A 6,000-nucleotide genomic window follows, 5' to 3' on the forward strand; every position below is an offset into this window, starting at 1 on the left:
TCCAGGTGGCCCACCTGTCAACTCATCCTTCCAGCCGTAGCCGCAGACCTACCCACCCCAGGCTGAGACTGGACTCTTCCCCCAGCCCTGGGACCCCTCCTCTGCCCAGTCTTGACCCCCCACAACCCTGGCGCTGGAAGTAGCTGTGTTTGACTCTGCCCCTCCTCTGCTCTAAAACCTTCCATGGCTTCCATCAAAATCCATTGAAATCTAGATTCTTAACCTCAGCCTCCAGAACTGCCGACTCCATCATGTTGCACCCCGACTGCCCTGTTTGCCCTATGGGTGTCCCTACTCACTGCCTTCTGGCTCACACAAGGATATTTGTGCACGCTGTTCCTTCCACCCAGCGCACCGTTCCTCGTTCTCCATCAGACCTCAGCCTTCACGCTCATCCTCGGGTCTTGGCTGAGCTGGCACCTCCTCCAGGAAGCCCTCTTGGATGCCGCAGGAGGGACCAGGGTCCCCTCTGGGCTCCCTCAGCGCCGGTATCTCCCACCCCAGCTCTGCTCCTGTCACAGATCCATCATCCTCCAGGATGGGAGTCTTCCCCCCACCCTAGGAACATGCATTTATTAGATGCCTACTACATGCCTGGCCCCACCTGACACTTTACCCATACCATTCCTGCGGTCATATCCATTTCAGAGAGGGAAACTGAGGCCAGAAGGAGCCACCACAGGCAGCAGAGGCCAACGTAGACATGGCCTCCAGGTGCAGCTTACATCTGCTCTTGGTTGCGGTGGGGGGGATGTCTGCTCAAGCCTTAAGGGATGGAGGTGAGGCTCAAGGAGGGTCAGCCCAGTAGTCACAGGAAGCCCCTCTAAGGTCGCCCAGGACTCTGAGTAGGAATCCTGGGAAGCAGGATTCTCCAGGCAATAATGGGGGGTTCAGAGGCATGGAGCTTGGAGACAGGTATGGAAAGTGGGACGGTGGGAGCTGATATGCCTGCCCAACCCCTCAGTTTATTAAAGCCCCGACTAGGCACAGCATCGATCTGGAGTCCTTAAGCCTGAGGGGCGCAGGGACAAAGTGAGAGAGGAAAACTTTCTGTGAGTTTTGGGGAGTGGCTAAGAGCAGGGATCCCAGCCACTAACCCCCCACCCCCAGCCCAGCAGTCCTGCCACCTCCTCCGCGGAGCGGGTCCCCAGCGGAAGGAAGGATGCCAAAGCACCCACCCGCTATCAGAGCGCCGCCCCCCCTCACGGCTGGCAGAGAAGGCTGCCCCAGCCTGGCTCCGCCCCCAGGAGGTGGGGGAAGAGGTCGGGCTGGGGGCCAGGCAGGGGAGGGGACCCCACAGAGCATAACGGTCTGGAGTTTTCCAAAGTACGAGAGCGACCGGCCTGAACGGGGTGGGGCGGCGCGCCAGGCAGCGGCGGGCTCGAGCTATCCCTGGAGGGCAGCTGGGCCAGGCCGCGCGGGGCGGGGGTATGGGGGGAACCCGGGGTGGGGGGGCTAGGAGACGGACAAAGGCCAGTGCAGACTGGGCCTCGAGGTGGAAGGGGGTACCGACGCACTCACCCTACGGCTCAGAAATCGGGGACCAGGCCCCACGCTGCCTCGGCCGTGCCCGCTGCAGCCCTACCCAGGGTCCGCCCGGAGCGCAGCGAGAACTCGGAGACGCCGAGGCTCAGCGAGCTCGGCCTGGGGGCGGGGTGGGGCGGGGCCAGGGGCGGGGCGGCCAGGGGGTGGGCCCGGGGAGGGGCCCCCAGAGCGAGCCTCGGGCGGGGCCCGGCCGGAAGTAGGGCGGGGGACCAGTCGGGACCCAGATCAGCGGGCACTGAAATCCTACGTGGATGGGGGTCCTGTGTCGGGGAGGCCTCCAAGGAGGTCACTGTTTCCCCGCAATGTGCACATACATGAGGGAGTGCCCCCAGTGGCACAGCTCAGGATCCTCCCTTTGGAAGCCTGATGCCAGAGGGATCCCCTACCCTGCTCCCCCTTCCCTTCCAGGAGCTGATCGTGGCCATGGCAACGGATGAAAGGGCTGGATGCTGGACAGGGCGGCAGAGAGCTCCCCAAACACACCCAAATACAGGAGGTCGAAGAAGGGGCAGAAGATCCCCTCCCAGTCTGGGTTGGATGGCAGAGGCCGCGCCCCCTACAAACACAGAAACCCACAGTGTGGGGGAGGGGCAAAGGCACAAAGAGGCTTCTCTCCTGCTGCGAATCCAGTTGGGGTCTGGGGGGGGGGGATGAACGGGGACACCGTGGCAGAGGCCTCAACCTTAGCCACAACTCTGAGGGGGTGGAGAGCGCAGGGCCAGATTGGAAACAGATGGGGCCACCGTGCCAGGCCCGAGACACCCGATCCCGAGCGGGGGTGGGGGGGGGGGGAGAAGGGGCGTCCCCACCCAGGCAGCCAATCCTGGCCGGCGCTGCTGCCCGGAGCGGGTTTGAAAACTCCAAGGGAGAGGCCGGGAACGCCAAGCCCCAGCGGCGTTGGGAGCTGGGGAGCTGGCGGGAAAGCGTCAGGGAGGGGTAGGGACCCTGACGGAGACCCAAGGGCAGCCGCCGGGGCGGGGTGGGAGGCGTTCCCCCATCTGATCCCATCCCTGGCGAATTGGGATCAGTTCCACCATTAGTGCTCTGGACGACTCCCATAGTCTATGTGTACTGAGATCTTAGTATATTCCAAGCCCTGTGACGGCTCACATCACCCTACCATCAATCAGCCCCATCAACCAAAGGGGTTAGGGAGGAATAGAGAGAAATTACCAAGGTCAGGAAGAGCAGCGATTCGAACCAATGTTTGGGTCCAGAGGCTAAGCGTCCTTACCCACAATGCTACAGAGGACTGGAGCCAGAAAATGACAAACCACTATAAATTTAAAGCCCAGGAGGAAATGGCAGTGCTGGAGACAGACAGGCCCCAGCCTCTAGAAGTGGGACAAAGAACACGGGCTTTGATGGGCGGCACCCAGGCAGCTGCTTGAGCCCCGAGGCACCCCAGATAGGGACAGGGACGACTCACTTCCCAAGGTGGCCCATCCACGCCCTGCTATGGCTGCCTTGGCAGGTCCACCCCCCCATCTCTCCCCAGCACCAAATGCATCCTCCCCTGGGTGATCTGCCCTTTCCAGTCTGGTGCCTCAGTCCCTCGCTTTGCAAAATAGAGCATATAATCCCACCTCCCCTGGCACTGGGGAGGCATGCACTGGGGTCCTCTAAGCACTGAGCACAGAGTAAATGCTCTGTGAATGTCCGCGTGCAGACTCTCCACCTGCCCCTTCTACATGGAGCACACAGTAGGTGCTGCTAAACACGAGATGCTCCAACATCTCCCCTCCCCCACACAGCCCTAACCCTGGGAGGCCCACAGTTGGTGCTTCATGGAGGTGGGACCCCTGGCGCCACAGCACCATGTGGGAAGCACACAGGAGGTGCTCTGGGTCAACGTGGGGATGAAACTGAGTGGCAGAACCTCCCCCAGCATGGCAGGACACACAGTGGGCCCTCAGAAAATGCCCCCAGAAGCATAGTAGGTGCTTTGCAGGCTGATGCCCAGGCAAAGGGCTCGTGCAGAATCGCTATGAAGATGAACAAAGCGGGGGAAGAGAGGACACATGGGGTGGGATGCAGCGTTAAAAGGGAGGGTCAGGGAGTGGGGAGGTGACATGAGTAAGACCTGAAGGAAGTATGGATGTTTAGGAGGAGTGACCCAGGCAGTGGGCACAGCATGTGCAAAGGCCTTGGGGCAGGACTGTGACTGGCATGGTGCAGGACAGCAAAGAGGCCCGTGTGGCTGGAGCAGAGTGGAGGAGGGGAGGGCAGGGAAGGGACAGGGGCAGGTCTTGCAGGGCCTGTCTACCCCGAGCGAGGTGGGAGCCCTGGAGGGCTGTGGGCAGAGGAGGACAGACTGGGGGTGGGGGGAGCCGGGGTACCAGGGCAGAGGTGACTGCACAGGTTCAGACAAGCAATGAGGGGACTGATCAGGTGGAGGCAGAGAAGGGGGGCGTGCGGGAAGCATGTACATTCTGGATAGATTATGAAGGCAGAGGCAAGGACATTTTCTAAAGGACTGGCTGTAGGGTGCAAGTTAAAGAGGGGACTCAAGATGAGCACCTTGACAACTCTGGCCTGAGCCCCTTGAAGGTTAGGGCTGCCACCTCCGGGAAGCCCTCCCTGACTGCTTTGCCCACCCAGTGCCCCCGAGGGCTGACCCCGGGAGCCCACAAACTTTCAGTTGCTACGTCCTCTGTATACACCCAGGAGGCAGCTGTCCTTGGGATGGAGCATGGGGCTAGATCACGTCAGCTCCTGCAGCTGGGACATTTGGGGGGATAATTTTTTTCAAAATAACTTTTCTTCTAATTATAAAATAGGCGTGTGCAGCAGAAAATTGGGGAAAATCAGCATAAAGAAGAAAATAAAAATGGCCCACAATCCACCCCTCTCCTGGAGAGAATCTGTTAGGTCATTTTCATTCATTCTTTCCAGAAACACTTATTGAGCACCTACTGTGTGCCGGCCCACTGAGGACACAGCAGCGGAATGACAAGTACCGCACACACGCCCCCCCCCCCCTCCCAGGGCTCAAAATAAGCAGGAGAGACAGACATTCCCAGAGAAACAAACATTGTCAATAACATAAGGCTGGAAGTACTGAGAGGCATGAAAAAGAAAATAAGATGACCTGTAAGGTTCTAGAAGCATGGAGGGGTCTGGGGGTACCTCTCAGAACACCTGGATGAATTGAGCAAATCAGACAGACAAACTCCTAGGGGAACAGAGTTTCAAGCAGGAGGAACAGCAAGTACAAAGGCCAAGGCTGACTGCCTCCTTCCAGTCTTTCTGCGATGTGTTTAAATGGGTACACAGAGATCACCAGTATGAAACCATTTGCCAGGGTCCAGCCCACAGAGTTTACTGGGACCTCACTTAATCTGTAGTATGAACAGCAGAGACATGTCTTCAGATGAAGCTGTGACCCATCGTTTACAAGCAAAGGGTCATTCCATTGGGATGGTCACAAGCCTTTGAAACCTGCCCTGATGTGGCAGTCCCAGGTAAAACTACACCCTGGACACCCTGGGCAGGACGTCCCGCTCCCAATCCCTTCCCTGACTTCACATTTGGGGCCAAAATTTCATTTAGGAGCAACCACCAAACTCCACACCCTTGGTTTTGGGAGCAAGAGAGAAACTGGTTGGGCAGCTTCCTCCTTTCTCAGGCTCCAGGGCTCCCAGGCCCCAGGTTGCCCAATGGGGCCCCTCCCTACCCAGCTCAGCATTCATGCCCCGGAGCAGCAAGCATGTGCGGACCAGCCCAGTGCCTGCCTCGCCCATACTCACATCTCAGCCCTGGCGCCGTGTCTGCCTGCCAGCCACACCGCAGCAGGCATATAGCCCGCCACAGGCACGCACCAGCTCTTCATCTGCCTTTTTCACCTTCTGGTTCCCCCAGGCCCAGCTACCATCCTCTCCTTCTGGACAAATCCAGGATGCTTTCAGGTGCAGCTGGATCCAGCAAACCTGCTCTTCCCTCTGTTCTCCCCTGCTCAGCTGATGGCAGCTCCATCCTTACAGAGGCTCAGCCTAGAAGCTGGGGGCTGACCCTGACTTCTCTTCTTCCTTCATGCTGCGCCAGTCTGGAAATACTCTCAAGTTTCCCTCCTAAATTTTTCCTGAGTTTCTTCATCTCTCTCCAGATGCCCTTCCCATCCTGTCCAGCCCCCATTAGTGCCCACCTGGACCAGTACAGTCACCTCTGCCCTGGTCCCCCAGCTCTGGCCTTTACTCCCCACAGTCTGTCCTCCCCACAGCAGCAAGAGGGTGCCTGTGAGCACCTGAGTCAGCTCCTATCCCTCCTCTGCCCACAGCCCTCCAGGGCCCCCACCTCCTTCCAGGTAAAAGCCCATGTCCTCCCTACTGCCCACAAGGCCCTGCATGACCTGCCCCGTCCCCTCCCTGCCCTCCCCTCCCTCTCTCCCCCTCGCTCACTCTGCTCCAGACACACGGGCCTCCTCGCTGTTCCTCCAACTCCCCAGGCATGGTCCTG

This window comes from Hyperoodon ampullatus (genome assembly GCF_949752795.1).
Source record: "Hyperoodon ampullatus genome assembly, chromosome: 4".
Taxonomy (NCBI): Eukaryota; Metazoa; Chordata; class Mammalia; order Artiodactyla; family Ziphiidae; genus Hyperoodon; species Hyperoodon ampullatus.